This window comes from Chiloscyllium punctatum, chromosome 15, assembly GCF_047496795.1.
Source record: "Chiloscyllium punctatum isolate Juve2018m chromosome 15, sChiPun1.3, whole genome shotgun sequence".
In the NCBI taxonomy this organism is placed as follows: domain Eukaryota; kingdom Metazoa; phylum Chordata; class Chondrichthyes; order Orectolobiformes; family Hemiscylliidae; genus Chiloscyllium; species Chiloscyllium punctatum.
The window spans coordinates 48,899,382-48,915,609 of NC_092753.1; the positions used below are offsets into that span (position 1 = coordinate 48,899,382).

General features: G+C 41.3%; 1 protein-coding gene across 6 annotated transcripts in view; it reads left to right on the forward strand.

The window, feature by feature from the left end:
- The window catches only part of arl13b (ADP-ribosylation factor-like 13b), a 107,041-nt gene that overhangs the window by 39,925 nt on the left and 50,888 nt on the right, over window positions 1-16,228 (forward strand). The gene's annotated exons all lie outside the window — the stretch shown is intronic.

Below are 16,228 nucleotides of genomic sequence, written 5' to 3' on the forward strand. Positions count from 1 at the left end.
TTACACTGTACCCACCCCGCTCAGCTTCAGATCCTGATCACACTGTACCTACCCCGCTCTGCTTCAGATCCTGATCACACTGTACCCACCCTGCTCAGCTTCAGATCCTGATCACACTGTACCCACCCCGCTCAGCTTCAGGTCCTGATCACACTGTACCCACCCCGCTCAGCTTCAGGTCCTGATCACACTGTACCCACCCCGCTCAGCTTCAGATCCTGATTACACTGCACCCACCCCGCTCAGCTTCAGATCCTGATTACACTGTACCCACCCCGCTCAGCTTCAGGTCCTGATCATACTGTACCCACCCCGCTCAGCTTCAGGTCCTGATCACACTGTACCCACCCCGCTCAGATGTGGAAGGCTCTTTTTAGGACCTTGGATGGAGGTGAGGGAGCAGGTGTGGGCACAGGTTTTGCAATTCCTGCGGTGACAGGGGAAGGTGCCAGGATGGGAGGGTGGGTTGTAGGGGGGGCATGGACCTGACCAGGTAGTCACGGAGGGAACAGTCTTTGCGGAAGGCAGAAAGGGGTGGGGAGGGAAATATATCCCTGGTGGTGGGGTCTTTTTGGAGGTGACGGAAATGTCGGCGGATGATTTGGTTTGGGGCGAAGGTTGGTAGGGTGGAAGGTGAGCACCAGGGGCGTTCTGTCCTTGTTACGGTTGGAGGGGTGGGGTCTGAGGGCGGAGGTGTGGGATGTGGACGAGATGCGTTGGAGAGCATCTTTAACCACATGGGAAGGGAAATTGCGGTCTCCAAAGAAGGAGGCCATCTGGTGTGTTCTGTGGTGGAACTGGTCCTCCTCGGAGCAGATACGGCGGAGGCGGAGGAATTGGGAATATGGGATGGCATTTTTGCAAGAGGTAGGGTGGGAAGAGGTGTAATCCAGGTAGCTGTGGGAGTCAGTGGGTTTGTAAAAAATGTCAGTGTCAAGTCGGTTGTCACTAATGGAGATGGAGAGGTCCAGGAAGGGGAGGGAGGTGTCAGAGATGGTCCAGGTAAATTTAAGGTCAGGGTGGAATGTGTTGGTGAAGTTGATGAATTGCTCAACCTCCTCGCGGGAGCACGAGGTGGTGCCAATGCAGTCATCAATGTAGCGGAGGAAGAGGTGGGGAGTGGTGCCGGTATAATTATGGAAGATAACTGCTCTAGCCAACAAAGAGACAGGCATCGCTGGGGCCCATACGTGTGCCCATGGCTACCCCTTTGGTTTGGAGGAAGTGGGAGGATTCAAAGGAGAAATTAAGAGTGAGGACCAGTTTGGCCAAACGAATGAAAGTGTCAGTGGAAGGGGACTGTTGGGGACGTCTGGAGAGGAAATAACAGAGGGCTTGGAGGCCCTGGTCATGGTGGATGGAGGTGTAGAGGGATTGGATATCCATGGTGAAGATGAGGCGTTGGGGGCCGGGGAAACGGAAGTCTGGGAGGAGGTGGAGGGCGTGGGTGGTGTCTCGAACGTATGTGGGGAGTTCCAGGACTAGGGGGGATAGGACAGTGTTGAGGTAGGTAGAGATGGGCTGCTTTGTCCTGGATGGTATCAAGGTTCTTGGGAGTTTTTTGAGTTTTTGTACAATTCCATCACACTCCTGACTTGAACCTTATAGATGAAGAACTTTGGGGAGTCAGAAGATGAATTATTTGCGACAGGGGTTCCTAGCCTCAGACCTGTTGTTGTAGCCATTGTATTTGTATGGGTTGTTCAATTTCTTGTGAATGGTAACTTCCAGAATGTTGGCAGTGAGGTATTCAGTGATGGTAATGCATTGAATGTCACAGGGCAATGGTTAGATTTTCTCTTTTTGGAGATGGTCGTTGAGGATAAAATATTGCATGATTTCAAGAAAGACTTAGGTAAAGTCCTCAAGGTTAAAGGGATCAAAAACCAGGAGCAGGGTAACGATCATATTGAATGATGGAGCAAGTTCGAATGGCTGAATGATCTCCTTCTGCTTCTACTTTCTATCTCCTGGCACTGTGCGAATGTAATTTGCCACCTGACAGCCCAAACTAGGGTATTGTCCAAGCCATTCTATGTATGAGCATTGACTGCTTCAATATCCTTGAGGATTTTATACTTGTTCAGGGGATGTGGATATTGCTGGATTCTGGATTAGTGGTGCTGGAAGAGCACAGCAGTTCAGGCAGCATCCAAGGAGCAGCGAAATCGACGTTTCGGGCAAAAGCCCTTCATGTGGATATTGCTGGCCTGGAGGAATTGTATCAGTGATGTTGTAGTTTTATTTATCATAGAAAGTATCACAGAAACTATCTGAAAGCAAATAAAGTTGATATCCAGCTTGATAAGTTATAAGTAGTTATTACAGTGTTAGTTTATGTAGTAATTATTGATGCTTTGTGGGATAAATATTTAAATAGCTAAAGTTGCTATATTCTTCTGGACCACAGGGCTGCTGTGTCGTTAGAGAGAGACATTGGTGGTGGTTAAACCTGAGGGTCACCATGCCTCAGCCAAGGAAAGGAGTTGAGAAGGAAAACCCTTCATGGTAACCTCAACCCCCCCCAAGTGTGAGAATTGAACCCGTATCGCAATTCAGCAACTGGTTTTCATTGTCATTGCAGGATTTTAAAGTCATCAGTCAATAATTTGGAATGAAACCTTGTGTGCTGTGTATTACTGAAAGGGAAATGCTTTTGGAAGATATTATGCAGGTATTGAATCCATCTCATTGTCATTAGTACAGGTTGTTCTGTTGTAATGTGTGTTTTGTCAACGCGAATTCTCTAACATGATTGATGTATTGGGGGTGCTGTTTCTCAAGTGCGAACTGTTAAAATGTGTGTTGGCTACAGTGCGATTTCAGCGGCAACACTTTAAACACTGCTAAAGCGTGGTCTTTCTATAAAGCAGAGTTGCACAAGAAGACAGTTATCGTATTTTAGAAGAAATGACTATGTCTTGATTACTGCTTTGTAATTACTGCTTTGAACCTTGAGGTCATCCCCTATTGCATGTATTCTACTCAATAGACAATAGGTGGCACTGGAGCATAGAAGTATATCCACAAAAAGGAGTCTGCTTTATATGCAGTAACAAGGCAATGCATTAGATTTAAAATAGCTGAGAAATTATTGGCAGATTTTGCTCCCAAGTTAAAAGTGAGGCTAATGATGCTCATCATTACCGATGTGTAAATGGCACAACAGCTTCAGTTGAGGGACAGATCCTAGATTAGATTAGATTCTCTACAGTGTGGAAACAGGCCCTTCGGCCCAACCAGTCCACACTGACCCGCCGAAGAGTAACCCACCCAGACCCATTTCACTCTGACTAATGCGTCTAATGCTATGGGCAAGTTAGCATGGCCAATTCACCTGACCTGCACATCTTTGGTCTGTGGGAGGAAATCAGAGCACCCGGAGGAACCCCACGCAGACACTGGAGAATGTGCAAACTCCACAATGTTACCCGGTGCTGTGAGGCAACAGTGCTAACCATTGAGCCACCATGCTGCTGTATTCATTGTTAGCTGAAGATATTGAAAATTGTGATGAGTTTCCTCACTTCTCCTTAGATTTGTGCAAAAATCATTCACCATTAAACTGAATTTTTGTGGACGATACAAATTAAATTGGTCACGGAGCATTAAGCTTTGTCTCTTCAAACTTAACTTTTTTTTAACTGTGTGAGAAGTGTCATTTTACTATCAAGGGCTCTTTCCTAATTGACTTTAAGAAGGCAGTGGTGAGCTGCTCTCTTGAGTTATGTGCTCAGCATTTTGTTTGGGAGCTTTTTGGTGAGGTGATGTAGGAATATCTAGGGAATTAGGCCATTCAGTCATCCAAATCTATTCTGCCATTCAGTAAGATCATGGTTGATTTTCTACCTCAGTTCTGCCTTTTCATATGATTTCCGTATTCCCTTATTATCCAAAGAATTGTCAATCTCTGAATGCACCAAGTTCTTTGGGGAAGAGACTTCTAAAGATTCACAACTCTTGTCTCAGTTCAAAATGGATGACTTCTTGTTCTGAGACTGGTCCTCTAGTTCCAGGTTTGCAAGGCAGGATAAACATCTTCCTAGCACATACATTGTCAGCAATTTAAGAAATATACAAGTTTCAATGAGATTACCTCGCATTAAAGAATAAAGGCCTAATGTACTCAATGTAACCTCATGGGGCAAATCCCCTCATCCCCTGAATCAGTCTAGTCTCCCTTCAAGGCAAGAATATTCAGCCTTGGTTAATTGGCAGAAACATTCACTGGAGATCTTATCAATGTTCTGTTTAACTGTGTCGTGCTATTTAGTTTTGTGCTTCACTTTGATTATGTCTTGGAGTATGCGTTCAATCTCCTTCTGAACCTGTGCCAACTTTAGAGGGTTATGCCTATAAGACTGTTGCTTAATCGGAACAGCATCTCCTACCTGTACATCATGCACAATTAGGTTAGTACTTTGCAGTTTATTTCCTGCATATCTCCCCATGTAATAGTAATGACTCTTTCAAGTCATTTCAATCTGTGGAAGGTAACTTAATAATTTATCCCAATTTTTGACAACTTCCTCATTGTCCAATTTAATTTGAGGAATGTCCAATTCAGAATCCTCTGAACTTGGTTCTCTCTGTGTTGTAACCAATAATATAGTCTCCTTTTGGCTTTCCTTCCCTATCAAAATACTTTTTGAGCATAATCGCATGACACATACTGTGAGATTTCTTTCTGTCTTGAGTCCTTATCAAATCATTCACTTCACCCAATTTCCTTTCAACTTGATAAGGTCCACTAAAGTTCATTTTAAATGTTCACCTATCGCTGGAAGTAATACTAACATCTTATCTCTGATAGCAAGATTGTGAGTGTTTTATTTCTTCTCTGCTTCCTGTTTCATCGTATGCTGTAATACTTTTAAATGCTGTCTAGCCAACTCCTCTGCTCTATTTAATCACTCTCCAAAATTTAACACACTGTCCAAATGTGTGGTCTCTGAATCATGACTTACTAAATTGTCCTTAATCAGTTTTAGCGGTCTTCTCACTTCATGCCCAAAAACTAATTCAAATGGGCTGAATTTGGTCGATTCATTTGGTGCATCTCTGATCACAAAATGTACAAATGGAATTCCCATATCCCAACCATCTGGATAGTTCTAGCACTTGCTGTGACTCTGGATTGTACGCAGTAGATTTGAATTGTTCTTTTCCTAAGCTGTCCATAACTTCCTTGAATACTTTTCATGTAAAGTCTGATTGTATCTCTGAGGATAGTCCATATCTAGTGAAAAATTTCAGTAAATCCTCTACAATCCTTTTAGCTGTGATACTGCGCAATGGAATGACTTTTGCAAATCTAGTGGACACATGCATTATTGTTTACAAATACTAATTGCCACTTTTTGTTTTGGGTAGGGATCCTACACAATCGATTAAGACTCTTGTAAAAGGTTCGTCAAATGCAGGAATAAGTTTTAAAAGTGTGGGTTTTATTACTGCCTGTGGTTTTCCAATTACCTGACGTATGACATGTCTAGCAAAATTCAACTACATCCTTGTACTGTCCAGACCAGTAAAAATGTTTTTGTATTTTAGCTTGAGTTTTTCTCACCTGTCAATGACCCCCGACTGGTAGTTCATGTGCCACCCGCAACGCCTCCTTTCTGTAACCCACTGGCAATATGACTTGATGAACCTCTGCCCATTTCTCATCTGCCTGAATATGTGATGGTCTCCATTTACTCATTAAGACATCATTTTTAAGATAGTAGCATTCAGGGATACATTCGGATTCTTTTTCCTTGTATACCCTTTGATGCAATTGCTTTAAGTTTTCATCTTTCTGCTGTAACTCAGTTAATTTATCGGAGCTAAAGATGTCATTTGTCATCTATCTTCTGCTTTGTCTTAACCATCTGGTCACAGCTTTCTTAGCTATATTCTTTGATCTCTTCTGTTTCAACTGATGACTTTGTGACCTTGTTACCACACAATCAGGAAAAATCCCAGGATGTGTGTCCGGCAATAGTTCAGTTGCCTGACTTTCCACTGGCTTTACAACCACAGTCAGCAGCAGTTCCACCTGTGAACCAGCTATATCATTAGCAAGGACAAATTGTATTCCTGGAGCTGAGCGTTGGTCCAGTACTCCTATCATGACTCCTTCACTCTCATGCAACACTCTAACCTTACTCTATATAATTGAGCACTTCTTGTCTCATAATAAATTCCCATTACTAGCACCTTTTCTGGCAATAGTCCTTCAGCAGTACATATTTCCTCATCTTTCAACATCAAAGATTGAGAGAATGTTGTATCTCTTAATATTGTAACTTCTTTACCTGCTGCTCCTGGCCTATGCAAATAAACTCTACCTTCGCAAGTATATGGTTTAAGAAGATCTGGCACTTCCTCCTTAACCAGCCTCCGACCAGGTTGTACATTCTGGTGCTGCTTTCTAGCCTCCACTGTGCTTTCCGTTACCACGCCAACAAAATTCACTGGCTTATCCTGTTTTCCAGTGCTTTTCCTCACCCACCAACACTATGATTTCATGTGGCCTGCTTTCTTGCAGTGAAAACACTGGAGCTTTTTAACTCCTCTTTCCCCTTTAAGGGTTTCCTTTTTACCCTTTGGTAAGTTATCTTTATGATCTTCACCAAGATCTAGCTTTCCCTTTTCATGTGAGGATTTTTCTTTTCCCCAATTCCTATCCCTCACGGATTGAAATTGATTTGGAAGCCAAACTTTGATTTATGGACCGACTTGTAATCAGCCATTTCAGATGCTTAATTTTGCTGTTTTAACTCTCTGCTCTTCCACTTGATTTTGCACTACTTCAGGAACTGAATGTTTGAACTCCTCCAAAATAATTGTCTCTCGAAGAGCGTCATAGGTTTGCTCTATTTCTAATGCCCTTATCCACCTACTTTTGTTTGACCCTTTCAAACTCAATGAAGGTTGCACCAGGGTCCCTCCTTAGATTCTGAAACATTGTAGGCTTCTGGCACAGGCTCGTATGTACTTAAGATGGCTTTCTTCACCTCCTCATATGCCCTAGATACCTCCCCTGACAGTGATGCAAAGACCTCACTAGTCCTACCTACAAATTTTGTTGGGTTCAACGAAACCCACATGATCACGAGCCACTGCAATTGTTTAGCCATCTTTTCCAATGAGATGAAAAAGGCTTCTACATCCTTACCATCAAATTTAGGCAATGGATGAATATATTAAAACAGATCCTCACCAGGCCTTTAGCTACCATGGTTTTGCTCATCCGCACTCTCTTCCTCACTAAGCTTACTTTCACCTTTCATCTTGATCCTTTTAAACTGGCTTTCCTGTCTAGATGCCAATTTCTGAAGTTCAAGCTCCCTCTCTTTCTTCCTTTCCTCTCTCTCATTTTCTCTCTCCTCTTTTTCTTCCACTAAAGCAGTTCATTTGTTTCCTGTTTCCTCTGTTTTTAATCGTAATTCCAACCATTTCATTTCTGTTGCCCTTTCCTAGTCTTTTGCCTCTCACTCAAGCTGCTTCATTTGCAATTGACTTTTAGCCATCTCTAAAGATTCTGATGGTGTTTCCAGCAAATTTAAATGCTGAGCAATTGCTGTAATTATCTCTTTTTTTTTTGCCTCACAGAAGGAGGCCACTCCAGCTCCAGCTTATCTGCTAATTCCCGCAGCTTGGCCTTAAACGACTTTTGCAAACCCCCGAAGTCACTTCTTTCACCCCCAAAAATTCCTGCTGACTGAAAGAGCCATTGTCATCCCAAGCACTGTTCAAAGCAACCAAATTCAACACTCAGAACAAAAAACACTAACACCTACCACTCGCTGCCTTCGAGCCCAGCAACCCTAATCCTAAATTGGAACTATCGAACAAATCCCGTAAAGAGCCCCGGATAAGTTATGGACCAGACCACACCCCCTCAAAACATTTCAAGAAACTAGCCCAGACCCTAACTTTGTGAGTTGTTTTAAGCAGGTGTAGAGTGGATATTCTAGGAGTGTTGTAACTGGCCCCACCACTTAGATTTAAACAAAGCAGAATTTATTTGCAAGATTACTGAAAGAAACACAAACAAAAGAGAACAGAATATAGAATAACTTAACCTATTTGAAAACTGAACAGACTTTCCCAACTTAATGATGCTGTTCTAAATACTTGCAACAATCCCATAAACACTCTTCAGTAAAAATGGTAAAATTAAACACTGGATCTTACTGGAGAGATGTCAAAGAGATGACAGAGAGGTTCAGGATAGAACACCTTATTTCTTTGACCAGCAGCCTGAAAATGGACTGACTGCTTGCTCTGATCAGCCAGATTGTTAAAATCTGCCACCCTGGGCGGCACGGTGGCACAGTGGTTAGCACTGCTGCCTCACAGCGCCAGAGACCCGGGTTCAATTCCCGCCTCAGGCAACTGTCTGAGTGGAGTTTGCACATTCTCCCTGTGTCTGCGTGGGTTTCCTCCGGGTGCTCCGGTTTCCTCCCACAGTCCAAAAATGAGCAGGTTAGGTGAATTGGCCATGCTAAATTGCCCGCAGTGTTAGGTGAAGGGGTAAATGTAGGGGAATGGGTCTGGACGGGTTGCTCTTCGGAGGGTCGGTGTGGACTTGTTGGGCCGAAGGGCCTGTTTCCACACTGTAAGTAATCTAATCTTAAAAAAAAGCCAAAACCAAACCAAACCAGAGAAAAACTGAGCTGGGAGAACTGGACATTCCCCTTTCATTATACAAGTTTTTTTTAAACTTAAAAGCTTCTTCAAGTAGATCAAGCCTGACATTTTGGAACTCGTGTCTTATAAAACACTTGGAAAAAAAACAAGGACAATGCAGCCTTGTTAATGGAGCAGCATCATCACAACCTGCATGTTTAAGATTGGTGTGCAAGGACACCTTGTGAATTTCAATACTTTTATGGAAGAAGCATCAATTTTTTTTCGCTGCTCACCATTTAAACTGTCTTTTCTATTTTTACATTTCTCATTATATCCGTTTTTTTTAGACTACTTGCCTAACTTATCCATACGCCTTGTACCCTTTGTAATGTCCTTCTTTCTCATCTCATTTAATGTTGCATCATCATCAGATGCTTTACATTCAGTTCTTTCATTTAGCACATTGAAAGAAATTGGATTTTGGCAATTGTTATCAGTTGTGATCCATTAGGTACCTCACTAGTTATCTCCTGCCAGTCTGCAGATGACTGATTTATTCTTACCTCTGTTTCTGTCCATTAGTTACTCCTCAGTCCAATCTATTCTGCCCAATTCCATGATCTCTAATTTTTGTCTAATAACCTCTGTTATCAAATGCTTTTTGAAAATCTACAGCCATACGTTGTCCTTTATCTATTCCACTAGCTGTAACCTCAACAACATTCAGATTTGTGATATATTATTTTGCTTTCAAAAATCAGTATTATCTGAACATGGTATAATTTTCTAAGTGTTCTGTTATGATATTACATTGTAGCATTTTCCTCAGGTAGCAATACCAGATTAACTGGTCTGCAGTTCTCCAAATTCTCTCTCATTCTTTCTCGGATTGCAAGGATATGTTTATTGCTTTCCAATCCTTCTTGCAGAATCCTGGGAATGCTAAAGATCAAAACCAATTGTTCAGATGGCTGCAGGCCATTAGCCCATGTAAATGACTTTATCTAATGGTGTCTCTGGCTCCTCTAGCTGTGGAAAGTGTGTACACATTCAGCACTGAAGCAAGGACTAGATGACTTCAGGCTCATCCGTGAGAACGAGAATTTTCATGACAGGACCTTCAACAAGGTCATTACACTGAGCATGCCAGAAGAGAGAAGGGAGATAACGATGAGGAAGGAAGAAATGATTCAAGTACAAGAGACCCCGGGGGAAGTACTCTCGTGAACAGGTTGAATCTCTTAGAAACTGTCAAGACAGGTCTGCCAATCGAAAACTGGCGTGGCGGCAGAGCCAAGGAGTCAGACATCATGCAGAGCCATGGTAATAGAGGGCTCAATAGTGAGAGGGTCTGAAAGCGGTTTCTGTGGCAACAGGCCGGATTTGAGGATAGTGTGTTGCCTACCGGGTGCTAGGATCCAGGACATCACAGACAGAGTGCAGAGAATCCTCAAGGCTGAAGGTGAAGAGCCAGAGGTAGTGGTGCATGTCGGCACAAATGACGTCGGGAAGAAGAGGAGGGATATTCTACAGCGAGACTTCAGAGAACTCGGAAGAAGGCTGGAAAGCAGGACTTCCAGGGTGGTTTTCTCCGGTTTGTTTCCAGTTCCTTGGGCTGCAGAGGGCAGGAATAGGGACTTGAATGTGTGACAGAGGAACTGGTGCAGGAAGCAAAGATTTAAATTCTTGGATCACTATGGTATGTTTTGCGGTAAGGATAAATTATACAAGAAGGACGGGTTGCACCTTAATAGGTGGGGAACCAGCATTCTGGCAGGCAGGTTTGCCACTGCAACACAGGTGTGGTTAAACTAAGTAGTTGGGGGGAAGGGGACAAACTGGAAATTCTAGAAGGAAGTTAAAGGGAAAATGAGAATAAGAGAAGTTAAGAAAGACAACAGAACCAACGGAGCAGAAAACTCAAGAAGGGATCATACAGTATGGTCAAGTGAAATAGGGATTGATAGGAAGGGTGAGGGGAGTAACAAATTAAGAATATTATATATGAATGCATAAAGCAGAAGAAATAAGGTGGATGAGCTTGATGCTCAGTTGGAAATTGGCAGGTACGATGTTGTGGGGATAACTGGGACGTGGCTTCAAGTGAACAGGGCCTAGGAAATGAATATTCAAGGCTATACGTGCTATCGAAAGGACAGACTGACGGGCAGAGGGGTGGGGTGGCCCTGTTAGTGAGGAATGATATTCAGTCCCTTGCAAGGGGGGACATAGAATCAGGAGATCTAGAGTCAGTATGGATAGAGCTGAGAAATACTAAGGGTAGAAAGACTCTAATGGGAGTTATCTACAGGTCTCCAAACAGTAGTCTGGATGTTGGGTGTAAGTTGAATAAGGAGTTGAAATTGGCCTGTCGCAAAGGTATTACTACAGTTGTTATGGAGGATTTCACCATGCAGGTAGACCATCAGGATGGTACTGGACTCCAAGAAAGGGAGTTTGTGGAGTGCCTCCGAGATGGATTCTTAGAACAGCTTCTACTGGAGCCTACCAGGAAGAAGGCAATTCTGGATCTGGTGTTGTGCGACGAACCGGATTTGATCAGGGATCTCGAAGTAAAGGAGCTATAATGATGTAGTGACCATAATATGATAGGTTTTAATCTGCAATTTGAGAGGGAGAAGGGAGAATCGGGAGTGTCAATATTGCAGTTGAACATAGGGAACTATGGAGCTATGAGGGAGGAGCTGGCCGAAGTTCAATGGTTCAATACCTTAGCAGGGATGGCAGTGGAATAACAATGGCAGGTATTTCTGGATATAATGCAGAAGATGCAGGATCAGTTCATTCCAAAGAGGAAGAATGATTCTAAGGGGAGGCAGGGACGGCCGTGGCTGACGAGGAAAGTTAAGGACTGTATAAAGATAAAAGAGTAGAAGTATAACATAGTAAAAATGAGCGAGAAGCCGGAGGACTAGGAAACTTTTAAAGAGCAACAGAGGATAACTAAAAAGGCAATACGCGGAAAAAAATTGAGGTACGAAGGCAAACTGGCCAAAAATATAAAGGAGGATAGTAAAAACTATTTTAGGTATGTGAAAGGAAAAAAAAATGGTTAAGACTAAAATTGGGCCCTTGAAGACAGGCATTTATTATGGGGAACAAGGAAATGACAGAAGAGTTGAATAGGTACTTTGGATTTGTCTTCACTGGGGAAGACACAAGCAATCTCCCAGATGTAATAGTGGCTGAAGGACCTAGAGTAATGGATGAACTGTAGGGAATTTATATTCGGCAGGAAATGGTATTGGATAGACTGTTAGGTCTGAAGGCTGCTAAGTCCCTGGGACCTGATGGACTGCACCCCAGGGTACTTAAGGAGGTGGCTCTAGAAATTGTAGACACATTGGTAATCATTTTCCAGTGTTATATCAATTCAGGATCAGTTCCTGTGGATTGGAGGGCGGCTAATGTTGTCATACTTTTCAAGAAGGGAGGGAGAGAGAAAACAGAGAATTTATAGACCTGTTAGCCTGACGTCAGTGGTGGAAAGATGCTGGAGTCAATTATAAAAGATGAAATTACAACTCATTTGGATAGCAGTAAAAGGATAGCTCAGAGTCACCATGGAATTACAAAGGGGAAAACATGCTTGACTAATCTTCTGGAATATTTTGAGGATGTAACTATGAAGATAGACAAGGGAGAGCCAGTGGATGTAGTGTATCTGGACTTAGGCCACATGGTATTGGGGGCAAGGTACTGACTTGGATTGAAAATTGGCTGACTGACAGGAAGCAAAGAGCAGTGATAAACGGGTCCCTTTCAGAATGGCAGGCGGTGACCAGTGGGTACCACAAGGTTCGGTGCTGGGCTGCAGCTGTTTACAATATACATCAATGATATAGACGAAGGCATTAAAAGTAATATTAGCAAATTTGCTGATGACACAAAGCTGGGTGGCAGGGTGAAATGTGAGGAGGATGTTATGAGAATACAAGGTGACTTGGACAGGCTAGGTGAGTGGACAGATGCAGTTTAATGTGGATAAACGTGTGGTTATCCACTTTGGTGGCAAGAACAGGAAGGTAGATTATTATCTAAATGGAGTCAAGTTAGGTAAAGGGGCAGTGCAACGAGATCTAGGTATTCTTGCACATAAGTCAATGAAAGCAAGCATGCAGGTACGGCAGGCAGTGAAGAAAGCTGCTGGCCTTCATAACAAGAAGAATTGAGTATAAGTGCAAAGAGGTCCTTCTGCAGCTGTACAGGGCCCTGGTGAGACCACACCTGCAGTATTGTATGCAGTTTTGGTCTCCAAATTTGAGGAAGGACATTCTGGCTATTGAGGGAGTGCAGCATAGGTTCATGAGGTCAATGAGGCAGGACCATCATATGTTGAAAGATTAGAGCGACTGGGCTTGTATAGACTTGAGTTTAGAAGGATGAGAGGAGATCTTGATTGAGACGTGTAAAATTATTAATGGATTGGACACTCTGGAGGCAGGAAGCGTGTTTCTGCTGATGGGTGAGTCCAGAACCAAAGGACACAGTTTAAAAATAAGGGGTAGGCCATTTAGAATAGAGTTGAGAAACTTCTTCACCCAGACAATAGTGGATATATGGAATGCTCTGCCCCAGAAGGCAGTGGAAGTCAAGTCTCTGGATACTTTCAAGAAAGAGATGGATAGAGCTCTTAGAGATAGTGAAATCAAGGTTTACGGGGATAAGGCCGGAACAGGATACTGATTGTGGATGATCAACCATGATCATAATGAATGGTGGTTCTGGCTCGAAGGGCCAAATGGCCTACTCCTGCATCTATTGTCTATCTCATTTGTTAATCCAGTACTGTGTCTTTCACTGGTGGGAATTTCTTTAATTTCTTCATTCTTGCTAGACCTTTGGTGTCTAGTTTGCCCAGAATTTTATTGTGTCTTCTTCCATTAAGATATCTTTATCTTCTGTTATCATTTCTCTGGTCTCTGCATCTAAGAGCCCCATGTTAACTTTCACTAATTTCTTTTTAACACATCTATGGAAGCTTTGATGATTTGTTTCATATCTATTTCTTGTTTACTCACTATTCCTGTTCGTTTTTATGGATTTCTTGCATCATTCTTTGAATTCTAAAGTTTTCCCAATCCTCAGGTTTGCTGCACTGTTTGACAACATTATATGCATCTTAATTCATTATTATTATTCTGGCTATACCATGTATCCTATGAGGTTTTTATTGTTTGAAAGGATGTATACTCATTGCAAATTGTGAGTTAATTCTTTAACTGTCAACCATTGCTTATCTCTCATAACATCTTTAAGCTAAATTCCAATCCATCTTGGCAAGGCTGGCCTTCATACCTACATTGTTGTGTTGTTCAGGTTTCAGCCCATCATTGCAATCTTAGTAAATCAAATTTTAAATAAAAATCTGTCATAACTTGATTACTCTTCCTTGTTTGTTCTTTACGACAAGAATAGTCCTTTGTCATCGCCCAGAGCTACATCTAAAATAGCCTGTTCCTAATTCGTTCCTCAACATACTGATCTAGAAAACTATATTGTAGACATCCAATTAACTTCTCCTTATTGCAGCTATTACTGCAAGATTGGTTTTCCCAGACTGTGTGAAGGTTAATGTCCCCATAATGCATAATTATTGTGATAACTGTTATTTGCCTCTAATTAAGGAAGGCAAATTTCAGTTTCAAAAATCACCCATCAACATGTGAAAAACCTAAAGTTACAGATCAAAAATATGTTATTTTGCAGTGTTTTTGTTCAAAGTTTGAAGACTACTTGAAATCAGTTCATTGTCATGCCAGTAATTTTAAAATCAACTGAAGAAATGGTTCTGTTATCATAACTTAATTTATTTTATTGAAATGTAATTACTTTACAGTCAAAAGATTTTCTTTGAATGTGATTTGAACATTTTAACTAATCAAATGTTATTAGTTCATTAAGCAAAGAACAAGTACAATTCCAAATGCTAAATAAATATAACGATAGAACTTGCATTTCTTTGGTGCTTTTCAGAATACATCTCAAAGCAAGACTAGCATGGTTCCACAAACAGCAATGTGATATTGTTTGAAAGTCAAATGTTGACTTGTACAGTAGGAAAGCGCTGTTACTTTTTGCATAATACTATGAAATATTTTGTCTGTTTCAATGTGTAAGTGGAGCAGTACAGCATTGGAGTATCAACCTAGATAATGTACCAATGTCAATGGAGAATGGCTTGAAACCAAGATGTGAATTTGAAGGCGAGAGTGCAATTTTTTACACTAAGGCTGGTGCCTAGATCCAAATAGAATCAAAATTTTAAAGAATTTGAGTTGCTACCTCATTATACCAGCTACAGTTAACAAGAAAGTGTTGATAATGGAAAGAAAATCCTTAATTTATAGTCTATCATTCTGTGGTCAGTTTGCACAGGTACAACACTAATGCAGATGAGAGAAGCTCTTTAGGCTAAGTTATTTTTTGATTCATTGTTGTAAAATTAGTTTTCTCTCTCCCTTTGCTTGGTATCATTTTACAGTGATGAGCCTAAGGTTTTCACATTGGATACCATATCAAGAAGACCGGTCAAATTAGTTTTCAAATTCAACCACTCGATATGATTACTGTCTTGCATATATTTCTTTCGAACCAAAGTTTCAGCTGATGTGCCCTTGTTTTAATAGCTTGACCTTCCTTAAGGGAGTACTGTTTCACTCAACTGTACCGTTTAGTGTCTCTGTACTTTTTCCAGATCTACCCCCAGTCAGCCACTTCCAGAGTGGGCAAGCCTAGTTGCCTTGGTTTTTCTCATAATAATACTGCTTGATGTCAGGGGTCAGTTTATAATGTCTTAAAGGCTTGTAAATTTCCTTTGTATTTTGGTGAGCACAACTCTGGTGTAGTCTGAACTACATCCTGTACAACTTTATTATAACATCCTTTGATTTGTACTCTACTGATCAAACAAGTGCTTTTCAGAATTGTAATTCTTTTGTTCCCATATTATTGTGATTTAATATGTTAAAATGTTATTTTTCTCCCAGATTCCTTTCAACTGCATCTTTATTTCTGCAACCAGTATATATGCATTATGCATTGTTTTCTTAAAATATTTAGTGAATTTCATACACATGTATTTAATTTATTATCATTCAAAATTAATAGTGTCTAATGTGATATTGTTATTCAATTACTTTACAATACTATGGGTATGTCCAGGTATTGAGATTACAAGAGCAAATGTATATTATATTTAATCTTTAAAATGTGATTCCATGACAAAAAGAATTGCACCTACTGCCTCTTCTTTGACTGCTGCTACAGATTTTTAACAAGGTAGTGTGTATGATGCCAAAATTTTGTAGACATTTTTGCATTTAACATATAAGTATAGTTCTGGAGGTAATTTGTAATACTCTTGTTCTATAAGTTAGTAATGAATGGGCTAGCATTTAGGACCAAAGCATCATAAATTAGTATTTCATTTCCACTATCTTAATATACTATCTCTGTGTAGGGAATTTCAAGATAGAAGAGATGAGTGACAGCTCGCATGACAAAATGGAAATAGTAAAGTGAAGCCTCAAACATGAATAATGGCCACTTGGGTAGGTACCAGAGAGTGCCCTACACCAATGGA